Raw genomic sequence first — 18573 nt, 5'->3', positions numbered from 1 at the left:
GTGTTTGTGTGTGTGTGTGTTCCCGCGCGCGGGCGTGCGTGACTGAATAAGAAAAGTGCCATGTACTCCCCTGGGAAAAGCAAGCCTGCGTATACGGCAACTCGCCACTAACTTCTTCAGGTATCCTGGAGGGAGAAGCTTTTCCAAAATTGGGTGTGGAAGCATCATGAAAGTGCCGTACGCTTTACTACCGTTCCCTGGACCTAACTCCGAGAAACGTCCTCCCTGACGATAGAAAAGAGCTGAGCCATCTCAAGGCTGCGTGTGATCGCACAGGGACCGTTCCCTGGACCTAACTCCGAGAAACGAGTCGGGGTACAAGGCAGCTTTCAACTGACGTCTTCTTTCGTGAGCCCAAGAGCGTTTGCATATGTAGGCGTGGAGACGTCAGGAGAGCTCCGCAGACCGCCCTCTAAGAGGCAACCTCGCTTTTGCGAAGCCGTCTTGCAACTCACATCCTTTGCCTTGGAGACGGGAGCCATTTATATAGTCTTGGTGGAAGCACAAGGAACGTGCCGTGCCCTGTACTCATCTCTGAGAAAGAAGGCCGAGCGCAATGTGTCTTTCAGCCTAGCATATGGACGGGCTCATGAAGTCAGTAGAGATTGCAAGTGTATGCGTGCAGGCATAAGGAGAATGCCCTTTCATGAACTCCGAGAAAGCATGACGGAGAGAGACCGTCCTTCAAGCGAACCCCTCTCCTGAGGATATATCGTAGGAGTGGCAAAAGGGGTTGTGGAAGTAAAACGCAAGGGTTCTATAAGAAACTCGGAAAACAAGGTGGTGTAGAAGGCAACTTTCCCCCGCGTCTTGGTTCAGGTTTAGGGAAGGGATACCCACTGCCCGTGCGGAAGCCTAGGGAAAGTACCATGGGCTGAAGTGTGAAAAGCAGGCCTGCGCAGAACGCAACGTTCAGCGCACATCTTGTTTCACGAAGAGAGATGCCTTTTCCAATGTGTGTGTGGAAGCCTAAGGCCAAGTGCCATATATACTTACCCCCACGAAACCCCGCTGTAGGAAACCGGTCGTTCAACTCACAGCTTCCCTGAGGAAGTTTTTCTAAAGTGCGTGTGGAGGCCCAAGGAAAGTGTGACAGGCTTCCCTCTGAGAAGGAGGTCTGCGTGGAACGCCTCCTTCATCTCACGGCTTGTTTCCGGCTGACGGAAGGCTTCTCAAGGGTGTGTACGGTAGCCTAGGGAAAAAGCGCATACACTTCACTCTCCGGGGGGAAAAAAAGCAAGAACCCAAAAGAATCGGCGAGAAACCGTCTCTGAACGAACACCTTCTTTCCTGACGAGACAGAAACATGTTCAACTCTGTGTGTTTGTGTGTGTGTGTGTGCCCGCGCGCGCGCGTGCATGACTGAAAAAGGAAAGTGCCATGTACTCCCCTGGGAAAAGCAAGTCTGCGTATACGGCCACTCGCCACTAACATCTTCAGGTATCCTGGAGAGAGAAGCATTTCCAAAAGTGGGTGTGGAAGCATCATAAAAGTGCCGTACGCTTTACTACCGTTCCCTGGACCTATCTCCGAGAAACGTCCTCCCTGACGATAGAAAAGAGCTGAGCCATCTCAAGGCTGCATGAGATCGCACAGGGACCGTTCCCTGGACCTAACTCCGAGAAACGCTTCGGGGTACAAGGCAGCTTTCAACTGACGTCTTCTTTCGTGAGCCCAGAAGCGTTTGCATATGTAGGCGTGGAGGCGTCAGGAGAAGGCCGCAGACCGCCCTCTAAGAGGCAACCTCGCTTTTGCGAAGCCGTCTTTCACCTCACATCCTTTGCCTTGGAGACGGGAGCCTTTTACATAAATTTGGTGGAAGCACAAGGAAGGTGTCGTGTCCTGTACTCATCTCTGAGAAAGAAGGCCGAGCGCAATGGGTCTTTCAGCCTAGCATATGGACGGGCTCATGAAGTCAGTAGAGATTGCAAGTGTACGCGTGCAGGCATAAGGAGAGTGCCCTATCCTTAACTTCGAGAAAGCATGACGGAGAGAGACCGTCTTTCAAGCGAACCCCTCTCCTGAGGATATATCGAAGCAGTGGCAAAAGGGGTTGTGAAAGCAAAACGCAAGGGTTCTATAAGAAACTCGGAAAACAAGGTGGTGTAGAAGGCAGCTTTCCCCCGCGTCTTGGTTCAGGTTTAGGGAAGGGATACCCACTGCCCGTGCGGAAGCCTAGTGAAAGTACCATGGGCTGAAGTGTGAAAAGCAGGCCTGCGCAGAACGCAACGTTCAGCGCACATCTTGTTTCACGAAGAGAGATTCCTTTACCAATGTGTGTGTGGAAGCCTAAGGCCAAGTGCCATATATACTTCCCCCACGAAACACCGCTGTAGGAAACCCGTCGTTCAACTCACAGCTTCCCTGAGGAAGTTTTTCTAAAGTGCGTGTGGAGGCCCAAGGAAAGTGTGACAGGCTTCCCTCTGAGATGGAAGTCTGCGTGGAACGCCTCCTTCATCTCACGGCTTGTTTCCGGCTGACGGAAGGCTTCTCAAGGGTGTGTACGGAAGCCTAGGGAAAAAGCGCATACACTTCACTCTCCGGGGGGAAAAAAAGCTAGAACCCAAAAGCATCGTCGAGAAACCGTCTCTCAACGAACACCTTCTTTCCTGACGAGACAGAAACATGTTCAACTCTGTGTGTGTGTGTGTGTGTGTGTGTGTGTGTGCCCCTGCGCGCGCGTGCCTGAGTTAATAAGGAAAGTGCTATGTACTCACCTGGGAAAAGCAAGTCTGCGTATACGGCAGCTCGCCACTAACATCTTCAGGTATCCTGCAGAGAGAAGCTTTTCCAAAAGTGGGTGTGGACGCATCATGAAAGTGCCGTACGCTTTACTACCGTTCCCTGGACCTAACTCCGAGAAACGCTTCGGGGTACAACGCAGCTTTCAACTGACGTCTTCTTTCGTGAGCCCAGAAGCGTTTGCATATGTAGGCGTGGAGGCGTCAGGAGAAGGCCGCAGACCGCCCTCTAAGAGGCAACCTCGCTTTTGCGAAGCCGTCTTTCACCTCACATCCTTTGCCTTGGAGACGGGAGCCTTTTACATAAATTTGGTGGAAGCACAAGGAAGGTGTCGTGTCCTGTACTCATCTCTGAGAAAGAAGGCCGAGCGCAATGGGTCTTTCCGCCTAGCATATGGACGGGCTCATGAAGTCAGTACAGATTGCAAGTGTACGCGTGCAGGCATAAGGAGAGTGCCCTATCCTTAACTTCGAGAAAGCATGACGGAGAGAGACCGTCTTTCAAGCGAACCCCTCTCCTGAGGATATATCGAAGCAGTGGCAAAAGGGGTTGTGGAAGCACAGCGCAAAGTTTCTATACGAAACTCGGAAAACAAGGTGGTGTAGAAGGCAGCTTTCCCCCGCGTCTTGGTTCAGGTTTAGGGAAGGGATACCCACTGCCCGTGCGGAAGCCTAGGGAAAGTACCATGGGCTGAAGTGTGAAAAGCAGGCCTGCGCAGAACGCAACGTTCAGCGCACATCTTGTTTCACGAACGGAGATTCCTTTACCAATGTGTGTGTGGAAGCCTAAGGCCAGGTGCCATATATACTTACCCCCACGAAACACCGCTCTAGGAAACCCGTCGTTCAACTCACAGCTTCCCTGAGGAAGTTTTTCTAAAGTGCGTGTGGAGGCACAAGGAAAGTGTGACAGTCTTCCCTCTGAGAAGGAGGTCTGCGTGGAACGCCTCCTTCAACTCACGGCTTGTTTCCGGCTGACGGAAGGCTTCTCAAGGGTGTGTACGGTAGCCTAGGGAAAAAGCGTATACACTTCACTCTCCGGGGGGAAAAAAATCTAGAACACAAAAGCATCGGCGAGAAACCGTCTCTCAACGAACACCTTCTTTCCTGACGAGACAGAAACCTGTCCAACTCTGTGTGTGTGTGTGTGTGTGTGTGTGTGTGTGTGTGTGTGTGTGTGTGCCAGGGCACGCGCGTGCGTGAGTGAATAAGGAAAGTGCCATGTACTCACCTGGGAAAAGCAAGTCTGCGTATACGGCAGCTCGCCACTAACATCTTCAGGTATCCTGGAGAGAGAAGCTTTTCCAAAAGTGGGTGTGGAAGCATCATGAAAGTGCCGTACGCTTTGCTACCGTTCCCTGGACCTAACTCCGAGAAACGTCCTCCCTGACGATAGAAAAGAGCTGAGCCATCTCAAGGCTGCGTGTGATCGCACAGGGACCGTTCCCTGGACCTAACTCCGAGAAACGCTTCGGGGTACAAGGCAGCATTCAACTGACATCTTCTTTCGTGAGCCCAAGAGCGTTTGCGTATGTAGGCGTGGAGGCGTCAGGAGAGCGCCGCAGACCGCCCTCTAAGAGGCAACCTCGCTTTTGCGAAGCCGTCTTTCACCTCACATCCTTTGCCTTGGAGACGGGAGCCTTTTACATAAATTTGGTGGAAGCACAAGGAAGGTGTCGTGTCCTGTACTCATCTCTGAGAAAGAAGGCCGAGCGCAATGGGTCTTTCAGCCTAGCATATGGACGGGCTCATGAAGTCAGTAGAGATTGCAAGTGTACGCGTGCAGGCATAAGGAGAGTGCCCTATCCTTAACTTCGAGAAAGCATGACGGAGAGAGACCGTCTTTCAAGCGAACCCCTCTCCTGAGGATATATCGTAGGAGTGGCAAAAGGGGTTGTGAAAGCAAAACGCAAGGGTTCTATAAGAAACTCGGAAAACAAGGTGGTGTAGAAGGCAGCTTTCCCCCGCGTCTTGGTTCAGGTTTAGGGAAGGGATACCCACTGCCCGTGCGGAAGCCTAGGGAAAGTACCATGGGCTGAAGTGTGAAAAGCAGGCCTGCGCAGAACGCAACGTTCAGCGCACATCTTGTTTCACGAAGAGAGATTCCTTTACCAATGTGTGTGTGGAAGCCTAAGGCCAAGTGCCATATATACTTACCCCCACGAAACACCGCTCTAGGAAACCCGTCGTTCAACTCACAGCTTCCCTGAGGAAGTTTTTCTAAAGTGCGTGTGGAGGCCCAAGGAAAGTGTGACAGGCTTCCCTCTGAGAAGGAGGTCTGCGTGGAACGCCTCCTTCATCTCACGGCTTGTTTCCGGCTGACGGAAGGCTTCTCAAGGGTGTGTACGGTAGCCTAGGGAAAAAGCGCATACACTTCACTCTCCGGGGGGAAAAAAAGCAAGAACCCAAAAGAATCGGCGAGAAACCGTCTCTCAACGAACACCTTCTTTCCTGACGAGACAGAAACATGTTCAACTCTGTGTGTTTGTGTGTGTGTGTGTGCCCGCGCGCGTGCGTGCATGACTGAATAAGGAAAGTGCCATGTACTCCCCTGGGAAAAGCAAGTCTGCGTATACGGCAACTCGCCACTAACATCTTCAGGTATCCTGGAGAGAGAAGCATTTCCAAAAGTGGGTGTGGAAGCATCATAAAAGTGCCGTACGCTTTACTACCGTTCCCTGGACCTATCTCCGAGAAACGTCCTCCCTGACGATAGAAAAGAGCTGAGCCATCTCTAGGCTGCATGAGATCGCACAGGGACCGTTCCCTGGACCTAACTCCGAGAAACGCTTCGGGGTACAAGGCAGCTTTCAACTGACGTCTTCTTTCGTGAGCCCAGAAGCGTTTGCATATGTAGGCGTGGAGGCGTCAGGAGAAGGCCGCAGACCGCCCTCTAAGAGGCAACCTCGCTTTTGCGAAGCCGTCTTTCACCTCACATCCTTTGCCTTGGAGACGGGAGCCTTTTACATAAATTTGGTGGAAGCACAAGGAAGGTGTCGTGTCCTGTACTCATCTCTGAGAAAGAAGGCCGAGCGCAATGGGTCTTTCAGCCTAGCATATGGACGGGCTCATGAAGTCAGTAGAGATTGCAAGTGTACGCGTGCAGGCATAAGGAGAGTGCCCTATCCTTAACTTCGAGAAAGCATGACGGAGAGAGACCGTCTTTCAAGCGAACCCCTCTCCTGAGGATATATCGAAGCAGTGGCAAAAGGGGTTGTGGAAGCACAGCGCAAAGTTTCTATACGAAACTCGGAAAACAAGGTGGTGTAGAAGGCAGCTTTCCCCCGCGTCTTGGTTCAGGTTTAGGGAAGGGATACCCACTGCCCGTGCGGAAGCCTAGGGAAAGTACCATGGGCTGAAGTGTGAAAAGCAGGCCTGCGCAGAACGGAACGTTCAGCGCACATCTTGTTTCACGAAGAGAGATTCCTTTACCAATGTGTGTGTGGAAGCCTAAGGCCAAGTGCCATATATACTTACCCCCACGAAACACCGCTCTAGGAAACCCGTCGTTCAACTCACAGCTTCCCTGAGGAAGTTTTTCTAAAGTGCGTGTGGAGGCACAAGGAAAGTGTGACAGTCTTCCCTCTGAGAAGGAGGTCTGCGTGGAACGCCTCCTTCAACTCACGGCTTGTTTCCGGCTGACGGAAGGCTTCTCAAGGGTGTGTACGGAAGCCTAGGGAAAAAGCGCATACACTTCACTCTCCGGGGGGAAAAAAAGCAAGAACCCAAAAGAATCGGCGAGAAACCGTCTCTCAACGAACACCTTCTTTCCTGACGAGACAGAAACATGTTCAACTCTGTGTGTTTGTGTGTGTGTGTGTGCCCGCGCGCGCGCGTGCATGACTGAAAAAGGAAAGTGCCATGTACTCCCCTGGGAAAAGCAAGTCTGCGTATACGGCCACTCGCCACTAACATCTTCAGGTATCCTGGAGAGAGAAGCATTTCCAAAAGTGGGTGTGGAAGCATCATAAAAGTGCCGTACGCTTTACTACCGTTCCCTGGACCTATCTCCGAGAAACGTCCTCCCTGACGATAGAAAAGAGCTGAGCCATCTCAAGGCTGCATGAGATCGCACAGGGACCGTTCCCTGGACCTAACTCCGAGAAACGCTTCGGGGTACAAGGCAGCTTTCAACTGACGTCTTCTTTCGTGAGCCCAGAAGCGTTTGCATATGTAGGCGTGGAGGCGTCAGGAGAAGGCCGCAGACCGCCCTCTAAGAGGCAACCTCGCTTTTGCGAAGCCGTCTTTCACCTCACATCCTTTGCCTTGGAGACGGGAGCCTTTTACATAAATTTGGTGGAAGCACAAGGAAGGTGTCGTGTCCTGTACTCATCTCTGAGAAAGAAGGCCGAGCGCAATGGGTCTTTCAGCCTAGCATATGGACGGGCTCATGAAGTCAGTAGAGATTGCAAGTGTACGCGTTCAGGCATAAGGAGAGTGCCCTATCCTTAACTTCGAGAAAGCATGACGGAGAGAGACCGTCTTTCAAGCGAACCCCTCTCCTGAGGATATATCGAAGCAGTGGCAAAAGGGGTTGTGGAAGCACAGCGCAAAGTTTCTATACGAAACTCGGAAAACAAGGTGGTGTAGAAGGCAGCTTTCCCCCGCGTCTTGGTTCAGGTTTAGGGAAGGGATACCCACTGCCCGTGCGGAAGCCTAGGGAAAGTACCATGGGCTGAAGTGTGAAAAGCAGGCCTGCGCAGAACGCAACGTTCAGCGCACATCTTGTTTCACGAAGAGAGATGCCTTTTCCAATGTGTGTGTGGAAGCCTAAGGCCAAGTGCCATATATACTTACCCCCACGAAACACCGCTGTAGGAAACCGGTCGTTCAACTCACAGCTTCCCTGAGGAAGTTTTTCTAAAGTGCGTGTGGAGGCCCAAGGAAAGTGTGACAGGCTTCCCTCTGAGAAGGAGGTCTGCGTGGAACGCCTCCTTCATCTCACGGCTTGTTTCCGACTGACGGAAGGCTTCTCAAGGGTGTGTACGGTAGCCTAGGGAAAAAGCGCATACACTTCACTCTCCGGGGGGAAAAAAAGCAAGAACCCAAAAGAATCGGCGAGAAACCGTCTCTCAACGAACACCTTCTTTCCTGACGAGACAGCAACATGTTCAACTCTGTGTGTTTGTGTGTGTGTGTGTGCCCGCGCGCGCGCGTGCATGACTGAATAAGGAAAGTGCCATGTACTCCCCTGGGAAAAGCAAGTCTGCGTATACGGCAACTCGCCACTAACATCTTCAGGTATCCTGGAGAGAGAAGCATTTCCAAAAGTGGGTGTGGAAGCATCATAAAAGTGCCGTACGCTTTACTACCGTTCCCTGGACCTAACTCCGAGAAACGCTTCGGGGTACAAGGCAGCTTTCAACTGACGTCTTCTTTCGTGAGCCCAGAAGCGTTTGCATATGTAGGCGTGGAGGCGTCAGGAGACGGCCGCAGACCGCCCTCTAAGAGGCAACCTCGCTTTTGCAAAGCCGTCTTTCACCTCACATCCTTTGCCTTGGAGACGGGAGCCTTTTACATAATCTTGGTGGAAGCACAAGGAAGGTGTCGTGCCCTGTACTCATCTCTGAGAAAGAAGGCCGAGCGCAATGGGTCTTTCAGCCTAGCATATGGACGGGCTCATGAAGTCAGTAGAGATTGCAAGTGTACGCGTGCAGGCATAAGGAGAGTGCCCTATCCTTAACTTCGAGAAAGCATGACGGAGAGAGACCGTCTTTCAAGCGAACCCCTCTCCTGAGGATATATCGTAGCAGTGGCAAAAGGGGTTGTGGAAGTAAAACGGAAGGGTTCTATAAGAAACTCGGAAAACAAGGTGGTGTAGAAGGCAGCTTTCCCCCGCGTCTTGGTTCAGGTTTAGGGAAGGGATACCCACTGCCCGTGCGGAAGCCTAGGGAAAGTACCATGGGCTGAAGTGTGAAAAGCAGGCCTGCGCAGAACGCAACGTTCAGCGCACATCTTGTTTCACGAAGAGAGATGCCTTTTCCAATGTGTGTGTGGAAGCCTAAGGCCAAGTGCCATATATACTTACCCCCACGAAACCCCGCTGTAGGAAACCGGTCGTTCAACTCACAGCTTCCCTGAGGAAGTTTTTCTAAAGTGCGTGTGGAGGCCCAAGGAAAGTGTGACAGGCTTCCCTCTGAGAAGGAGGTCTGCGTGGAACGCCTCCTTCATCTCACGGCTTGTTTCCGGCTGACGGAAGGCTTCTCAAGGGTGTGTACGGTAGCCTAGGGAAAAAGCGCATACACTTCACTCTCCGGGGGGAAAAAAAGCAAGAACCCAAAAGAATCGGCGAGAAACCGTCTCTCAACGAACACCTTCTTTCCTGACGAGACAGAAACATGTTCAACTCTGTGTGTTTGTGTGTGTGTGTGTGCCCGCGCGCGCGCGTGCATGACTGAAAAAGGAAAGTGCCATGTACTCCCCTGGGAAAAGCAAGTCTGCGTATACGGCCACTCGCCACTAACATCTTCAGGTATCCTGGAGAGAGAAGCATTTCCAAAAGTGGGTGTGGAAGCATCATAAAAGTGCCGTACGCTTTACTACCGTTCCCTGGACCTATCTCCGAGAAACGTCCTCCCTGACGATAGAAAAGAGCTGAGCCATCTCAAGGCTGCATGAGATCGCACAGGGACCGTTCCCTGGACCTAACTCCGAGAAACGCTTCGGGGTACAAGGCAGCTTTCAACTGACGTCTTCTTTCGTGAGCCCAGAAGCGTTTGCATATGTAGGCGTGGAGGCGTCAGGAGAAGGCCGCAGACCGCCCTCTAAGAGGCAACCTCGCTTTTGCGAAGCCGTCTTTCACCTCACATCCTTTGCCTTGGAGACGGGAGCCTTTTACATAAATTTGGTGGAAGCACAAGGAAGGTGTCGTGTCCTGTACTCATCTCTGAGAAAGAAGGCCGAGCGCAATGGGTCTTTCAGCCTAGCATATGGACGGGCTCATGAAGTCAGTAGAGATTGCAAGTGTACGCGTGCAGGCATAAGGAGAGTGCCCTATCCTTAACTTCGAGAAAGCATGACGGAGAGAGACCGTCTTTCAAGCGAACCCCTCTCCTGAGGATATATCGAAGCAGTGGCAAAAGGGGTTGTGGAAGCACAGCGCAAAGTTTCTATACGAAACTCGGAAAACAAGGTGGTGTAGAAGGCAGCTTTCCCCCGCGTCTTGGTTCAGGTTTAGGGAAGGGATACCCACTGCCCGTGCGGAAGCCTAGGGAAAGTACCATGGGCTGAAGTGTGAAAAGCAGGCCTGCGCAGAACGCAACGTTCAGCGCACATCTTGTTTCACGAAGAGAGATTCCTTTACCAATGTGTGTGTGGAAGCCTAAGGCCAAGTGCCATATATACTTACCCCCACGAAACACCGCTCTAGGAAACCCGTCGTTCAACTCACAGCTTCCCTAGGAAGTTTTTCTAAAGTGCGTGTGGAGGCCCAAGGAAAGTGTGACAGTTTCCCTCTGAGAAGGAGGTCTGCGTCGAACGCCTCTTTCAACTCACGGCTTGTTTCCGGCTGACGGAAGGCTTCTCCAGGGTGTGTACGGTAGCCTAGGGAAAAAGCGCATACACTTCACTCTCCGGGGGAAAAAAAAGGAAGCACCCAAAAGCATCGTCGAGAAACCGTCTCTCAACGAACACCTTCTTTCCTGTCGAGACAGAAACATGTTCAACTCTGTGTGTGTTTGTGTGTGTGTGTGTTCCCGCGCGCGGGCGTGCGTGACTGAATAAGAAAAGTGCCATGTACTCCCCTGGGAAAAGCAAGCCTGCGTATACGGCAACTCGCCACTAACTTCTTCAGGTATCCTGGAGGGAGAAGCTTTTCCAAAATTGGGTGTGGAAGCATCATGAAAGTGCCGTACGCTTTACTACCGTTCCCTGGACCTAACTCCGAGAAACGTCCTCCCTGACGATAGAAAAGAGCTGAGCCATCTCAAGGCTGCGTGTGATCGCACAGGGACCGTTCCCTGGACCTAACTCCGAGAAACGAGTCGGGGTACAAGGCAGCTTTCAACTGACGTCTTCTTTCGTGAGCCCAAGAGCGTTTGCATATGTAGGCGTGGAGACGTCAGGAGAGCTCCGCAGACCGCCCTCTAAGAGGCAACCTCGCTTTTGCGAAGCCGTCTTGCAACTCACATCCTTTGCCTTGGAGACGGGAGCCATTTATATAGTCTTGGTGGAAGCACAAGGAACGTGCCGTGCCCTGTACTCATCTCTGAGAAAGAAGGCCGAGCGCAATGGGTCTTTCAGCCTAGCATATGGACGGGCTCATGAAGTCAGTAGAGATTGCAAGTGTATGCGTGCAGGCATAAGGAGAATGCCCTTTCATGAACTCCGAGAAAGCATGACGGAGAGAGACCGTCCTTCAAGCGAACCCCTCTCCTGAGGATATATCGTAGGAGTGGCAAAAGGGGTTGTGGAAGTAAAACGCAAGGGTTCTATAAGAAACTCGGAAAACAAGGTGGTGTAGAAGGCAACTTTCCCCCGCGTCTTGGTTCAGGTTTAGGGAAGGGATACCCACTGCCCGTGCGGAAGCCTAGGGAAAGTACCATGGGCTGAAGTGTGAAAAGCAGGCCTGCGCAGAACGCAACGTTCAGCGCACATCTTGTTTCACGAAGAGAGATGCCTTTTCCAATGTGTGTGTGGAAGCCTAAGGCCAAGTGCCATATATACTTACCCCCACGAAACCCCGCTGTAGGAAACCGGTCGTTCAACTCACAGCTTCCCTGAGGAAGTTTTTCTAAAGTGCGTGTGGAGGCCCAAGGAAAGTGTGACAGGCTTCCCTCTGAGAAGGAGGTCTGCGTGGAACGCCTCCTTCATCTCACGGCTTGTTTCCGGCTGACGGAAGGCTTCTCAAGGGTGTGTACGGTAGCCTAGGGAAAAAGCGCATACACTTCACTCTCCGGGGGGAAAAAAAGCAAGAACCCAAAAGAATCGGCGAGAAACCGTCTCTCAACGAACACCTTCTTTCCTGACGAGACAGAAACATGTTCAACTCTGTGTGTTTGTGTGTGTGTGTGTGCCCGCGCGCGCGCGTGCATGACTGAAAAAGGAAAGTGCCATGTACTCCCCTGGGAAAAGCAAGTCTGCGTATACGGCCACTCGCCACTAACATCTTCAGGTATCCTGGAGAGAGAAGCATTTCCAAAAGTGGGTGTGGAAGCATCATAAAAGTGCCGTACGCTTTACTACCGTTCCCTGGACCTATCTCCGAGAAACGTCCTCCCTGACGATAGAAAAGAGCTGAGCCATCTCAAGGCTGCATGAGATCGCACAGGGACCGTTCCCTGGACCTAACTCCGAGAAACGCTTCGGGGTACAAGGCAGCTTTCAACTGACGTCTTCTTTCGTGAGCCCAGAAGCGTTTGCATATGTAGGCGTGGAGGCGTCAGGAGAAGGCCGCAGACCGCCCTCTAAGAGGCAACCTCGCTTTTGCGAAGCCGTCTTTCACCTCACATCCTTTGCCTTGGAGACGGGAGCCTTTTACATAAATTTGGTGGAAGCACAAGGAAGGTGTCGTGTCCTGTACTCATCTCTGAGAAAGAAGGCCGAGCGCAATGGGTCTTTCAGCCTAGCATATGGACGGGCTCATGAAGTCAGTAGAGATTGCAAGTGTACGCGTGCAGGCATAAGGAGAGTGCCCTATCCTTAACTTCGAGAAAGCATGACGGAGAGAGACCGTCTTTCAAGCGAACCCCTCTCCTGAGGATATATCGAAGCAGTGGCAAAAGGGGTTGTGGAAGCACAGCGCAAAGTTTCTATACGAAACTCGGAAAACAAGGTGGTGTAGAAGGCAGCTTTCCCCCGCGTCTTGGTTCAGGTTTAGGGAAGGGATACCCACTGCCCGTGCGGAAGCCTAGGGAAAGTACCATGGGCTGAAGTGTGAAAAGCAGGCCTGCGCAGAACGCAACGTTCAGCGCACATCTTGTTTCACGAAGAGAGATTCCTTTACCAATGTGTGTGTGGAAGCCTAAGGCCAAGTGCCATATATACTTACCCCCACGAAACACCGCTCTAGGAAACCCGTCGTTCAACTCACAGCTTCCCTAGGAAGTTTTTCTAAAGTGCGTGTGGAGGCCCAAGGAAAGTGTGACAGTTTCCCTCTGAGAAGGAGGTCTGCGTCGAACGCCTCTTTCAACTCACGGCTTGTTTCCGGCTGACGGAAGGCTTCTCCAGGGTGTGTACGGTAGCCTAGGGAAAAAGCGCATACACTTCACTCTCCGGGGGAAAAAAAAGGAAGCACCCAAAAGCATCGTCGAGAAACCGTCTCTCAACGAACACCTTCTTTCCTGTCGAGACAGAAACATGTTCAACTCTGTGTGTGTTTGTGTGTGTGTGTGTTCCCGCGCGCGGGCGTGCGTGACTGAATAAGAAAAGTGCCATGTACTCCCCTGGGAAAAGCAAGCCTGCGTATACGGCAACTCGCCACTAACTTCTTCAGGTATCCTGGAGGGAGAAGCTTTTCCAAAATTGGGTGTGGAAGCATCATGAAAGTGCCGTACGCTTTACTACCGTTCCCTGGACCTAACTCCGAGAAACGTCCTCCCTGACGATAGAAAAGAGCTGAGCCATCTCAAGGCTGCGTGTGATCGCACAGGGACCGTTCCCTGGACCTAACTCCGAGAAACGAGTCGGGGTACAAGGCAGCTTTCAACTGACGTCTTCTTTCGTGAGCCCAAGAGCGTTTGCATATGTAGGCGTGGAGACGTCAGGAGAGCTCCGCAGACCGCCCTCTAAGAGGCAACCTCGCTTTTGCGAAGCCGTCTTGCAACTCACATCCTTTGCCTTGGAGACGGGAGCCATTTATATAGTCTTGGTGGAAGCACAAGGAACGTGCCGTGCCCTGTACTCATCTCTGAGAAAGAAGGCCGAGCGCAATGGGTCTTTCAGCCTAGCATATGGACGGGCTCATGAAGTCAGTAGAGATTGCAAGTGTATGCGTGCAGGCATAAGGAGAATGCCCTTTCATTAACTCCGAGAAAGCATGACGGAGAGAGACCGTCCTTCAAGCGAACCCCTCTCCTGAGGATATATCGTAGGAGTGGCAAAAGGGGTTGTGGAAGTAAAACGCAAGGGTTCTATAAGAAACTCGGAAAACAAGGTGGTGTAGAAGGCAACTTTCCCCCGCGTCTTGGTTCAGCTTTAGGGAAGGGATACCCACTGCCCGTGCGGAAGCCTAGGGAAAGTACCATGGGCTGAAGTGTGAAAAGCAGGCCTGCGCAGAACGCAACGTTCAGCGCACATCTTGTTTCACGAAGAGAGATGCCTTTTCCAATGTGTGTGTGGAAGCCTAAGGCCAAGTGCCATATATACTTACCCCCACGAAACCCCGCTGTAGGAAACCGGTCGTTCAACTCACAGCTTCCCTGAGGAAGTTTTTCTAAAGTGCGTGTGGAGGCCCAAGGAAAGTGTGACAGGCTTCCCTCTGAGAAGGAGGTCTGCGTGGAACGCCTCCTTCATCTCACGGCTTGTTTCCGGCTGACGGAAGGCTTCTCAAGGGTGTGTACGGTAGCCTAGGGAAAAAGCGCATACACTTCACTCTCCGGGGGGAAAAAAAGCAAGAACCCAAAAGAATCGGCGAGAAACCGTCTCTCAACGAACACCTTCTTTCCTGACGAGACAGAAACATGTTCAACTCTGTGTGTTTGTGTGTGTGTGTGTGCCCGCGCGCGCGCGTGCATGACTGAAAAAGGAAAGTGCCATGTACTCCCCTGGGAAAAGCAAGTCTGCGTATACGGCCACTCGCCACTAACATCTTCAGGTATCCTGGAGAGAGAAGCATTTCCAAAAGTGGGTGTGGAAGCATCATAAAAGTGCCGTACGCTTTACTACCGTTCCCTGGACCTATCTCCGAGAAACGTCCTCCCTGACGATAGAAAAGAGCTGAGCCATCTCAAGGCTGCATGAGATCGCACAGGGACCGTTCCCTGGACCTAACTCCGAGAAACGCTTCGGGGTACAAGGCAGCTTTCAACTGACGTCTTCTTTCGTGAGCCCAGAAGCGTTTGCATATGTAGGCGTGGAGGCGTCAGGAGAAGGCCGCAGACCGCCCTCTAAGAGGCAACCTCGCTTTTGCGAAGCCGTCTTTCACCTCACATCCTTTGCCTTGGAGACGGGAGCCTTTTACATAAATTTGGTGGAAGCACAAGGAAGGTGTCGTGTCCTGTACTCATCTCTGAGAAAGAAGGCCGAGCGCAATGGGTCTTTCAGCCTAGCATATGGACGGGCTCATGAAGTCAGTAGAGATTGCAAGTGTACGCGTGCAGGCATAAGGAGAGTGCCCTATCCTTAACTTCGAGAAAGCATGACGGAGAGAGACCGTCTTTCAAGCGAACCCCTCTCCTGAGGATATATCGAAGCAGTGGCAAAAGGGGTTGTGGAAGCACAGCGCAAAGTTTCTATACGAAACTCGGAAAACAAGGTGGTGTAGAAGGCAGCTTTCCCCCGCGTCTTGGTTCAGGTTTAGGGAAGGGATACCCACTGCCCGTGCGGAAGCCTAGGGAAAGTACCATGGGCTGAAGTGTGAAAAGCAGGCCTGCGCAGAACGCAACGTTCAGCGCACATCTTGTTTCACGAAGAGAGATTCCTTTACCAATGTGTGTGTGGAAGCCTAAGGCCAAGTGCCATATATACTTACCCCCACGAAACACCGCTCTAGGAAACCCGTCGTTCAACTCACAGCTTCCCTAGGAAGTTTTTCTAAAGTGCGTGTGGAGGCCCAAGGAAAGTGTGACAGTTTCCCTCTGAGAAGGAGGTCTGCGTCGAACGCCTCTTTCAACTCACGGCTTGTTTCCGGCTGACGGAAGGCTTCTCCAGGGTGTGTACGGTAGCCTAGGGAAAAAGCGCATACACTTCACTCTCCGGGGGAAAAAAAAGGAAGCACCCAAAAGCATCGTCGAGAAACCGTCTCTCAACGAACACCTTCTTTCCTGTCGAGACAGAAACATGTTCAACTCTGTGTGTGTTTGTGTGTGTGTGTGTTCCCGCGCGCGGGCGTGCGTGACTGAATAAGAAAAGTGCCATGTACTCCCCTGGGAAAAGCAAGCCTGCGTATACGGCAACTCGCCACTAACTTCTTCAGGTATCCTGGAGGGAGAAGCTTTTCCAAAATTGGGTGTGGAAGCATCATGAAAGTGCCGTACGCTTTACTACCGTTCCCTGGACCTAACTCCGAGAAACGCTTCGGGGTACAAGGCAGCTTTCAACTGACGTCTTCTTTCGTGAGCCCAGAAGCGTTTGCATATGTAGGCGTGGAGGCGTCAGGAGACGGCCGCAGACCGCCCTCTAAGAGGCAACCTCGCTTTTGCAAAGCCGTCTTTCACCTCACATCCTTTGCCTTGGAGACGGGAGCCTTTTACATAATCTTGGTGGAAGCACAAGGAAGGTGTCGTGCCCTGTACTCATCTCTGAGAAAGAAGGCCGAGCGCAATGGGTCTTTCAGCCTAGCATATGGACGGGGTCATGAAGTCAGTAGAGATTGCAAGTGTACGCTTGCAGGCATAAGGAGAGTGCCCTATCCTTAACTTCGAGAAAGCATTACGGAGAGAGACCGTCTTTCAAGCGAACCCCTCTCCTGAGGATATATCGTAGCAGTGGCAAAAGGGGTTGTGGAAGTAAAACGCAAGGGTTCTATAAGAAACTCGGAAAACAAGGTGGTGTAGAAGGCAGCTTTCCCCCGCGTCTTGGTTCAGGTTTAGGGAAGGGATACCCACTGCCCGTGCGGAAGCCTAGGGAAAGTACCATGGGCTGAAGTGTGAAAAGCAGGCCTGCGCAGAACGCAACGTTCAGCGCACATCTTGTTTCACGAAGAGAGATGCCTTTTCCAATGTGTGTGTGGAAGCCTAAGGCCAAGTGCCATATATACTTACCCCCACGAAACACCGCACTAGGAAACCCGTCGTTCAACTCACAGCTTCCCTAGGAAGTTTTTCTAAAGTGCGTGTGGAGGCCCAAGGAAAGTGTGACAGTTTCCCTCTGAGAAGGAGGTCTGCGTCGAACGCCTCTTTCAACTCACGGCTTGTTTCCGGCTGACGGAAGGCTTCTCCAGAGTGTGTACGGTAGCCTAGGGAAAAAGCGCATACACTTCACTCTCCGGGGGAAAAAAAAGGAAGCACCCAAAAGCATCGTCGAGAAACCGTCTCTCAACGAACACCTTCTTTCCTGTCGAGACAGAAACATGTTCAACTCTGTGTGTGTTTGTGTGTGTGTGTGTTCCCGCGCGCGGGCGTGCGTGACTGAATAAGAAAAGTGCCATGTACTCCCCTGGGAAAAGCAAGCCTGCGTATACGGCAACTCGCCACTAACTTCTTCAGGTATCCTGGAGGGAGAAGCTTTTCCAAAATTGGGTGTGGAAGCATCATGAAAGTGCCGTACGCTTTACTACCGTTCCCTGGACCTAACTCCGAGAAACGTCCTCCCTGACGATAGAAAAGAGCTGAGCCATCTCAAGGCTGCGTGTGATCGCACAGGGACCGTTCCCTGGACCTAACTCCGAGAAACGAGTCGGGGTACAAGGCAGCTTTCAACTGACGTCTTCTTTCGTGAGCCCAAGAGCGTTTGCATATGTAGGCGTGGAGACGTCAGGAGAGCTCCGCAGACCGCCCTCTAAGAGGCAACCTCGCTTTTGCGAAGCCGTCTTGCAACTCACATCCTTTGCCTTGGAGACGGGAGCCATTTATATAGTCTTGGTGGAAGCACAAGGAACGTGCCGTGCCCTGTACTCATCTCTGAGAAAGAAGGCCGAGCGCAATGTGTCTTTCAGCCTAGCATATGGACGGGCTCATGAAGTCAGTAGAGATTGCAAGTGTATGCGTGCAGGCATAAGGAGAATGCCCTTTCATGAACTCCGAGAAAGCATGACGGAGAGAGACCGTCCTTCAAGCGAACCCCTCTCCTGAGGATATATCGTAGGAGTGGCAAAAGGGGTTGTGGAAGTAAAACGCAAGGGTTCTATAAGAAACTCGGAAAACAAGGTGGTGTAGAAGGCAACTTTCCCCCGCGTCTTGGTTCAGGTTTAGGGAAGGGATACCCACTGCCCGTGCGGAAGCCTAGGGAAAGTACCATGGGCTGAAGTGTGAAAAGCAGGCCTGCGCAGAACGCAACGTTCAGCGCACATCTTGTTTCACGAAGAGAGATGCCTTTTCCAATGTGTGTGTGGAAGCCTAAGGCCAAGTGCCATATATACTTACCCCCACGAAACCCCGCTGTAGGAAACCGGTCGTTCAACTCACAGCTTCCCTGAGGAAGTTTTTCTAAAGTGCGTGTGGAGGCCCAAGGAAAGTGTGACAGGCTTCCCTCTGAGAAGGAGGTCTGCGTGGAACGCCTCCTTCATCTCACGGCTTGTTTCCGGCTGACGGAAGGCTTCTCAAGGGTGTGTACGGTAGCCTAGGGAAAAAGCGCATACACTTCACTCTCCGGGGGGAAAAAAAGCAAGAACCCAAAAGAATCGGCGAGAAACCGTCTCTGAACGAACACCTTCTTTCCTGACGAGACAGAAACATGTTCAACTCTGTGTGTTTGTGTGTGTGTGTGTGCCCGCGCGCGCGCGTGCATGACTGAAAAAGGAAAGTGCCATGTACTCCCCTGGGAAAAGCAAGTCTGCGTATACGGCCACTCGCCACTAACATCTTCAGGTATCCTGGAGAGAGAAGCATTTCCAAAAGTGGGTGTGGAAGCATCATAAAAGTGCCGTACGCTTTACTACCGTTCCCTGGACCTATCTCCGAGAAACGTCCTCCCTGACGATAGAAAAGAGCTGAGCCATCTCAAGGCTGCATGAGATCGCACAGGGACCGTTCCCTGGACCTAACTCCGAGAAACGCTTCGGGGTACAAGGCAGCTT

The sequence above is a fragment of the Eumetopias jubatus genome, unplaced genomic scaffold (assembly GCF_037043125.1).
Source record: "Eumetopias jubatus isolate StellerSeaLion01/CBP00866 unplaced genomic scaffold, mEumJub1_p1.0 scaffold_51, whole genome shotgun sequence".
NCBI lineage: Eukaryota > Metazoa > Chordata > Mammalia > Carnivora > Otariidae > Eumetopias > Eumetopias jubatus.
The sequence above is the reverse complement of the archived record's forward strand: the minus strand, read 5'-3'. Positions refer to the sequence as shown.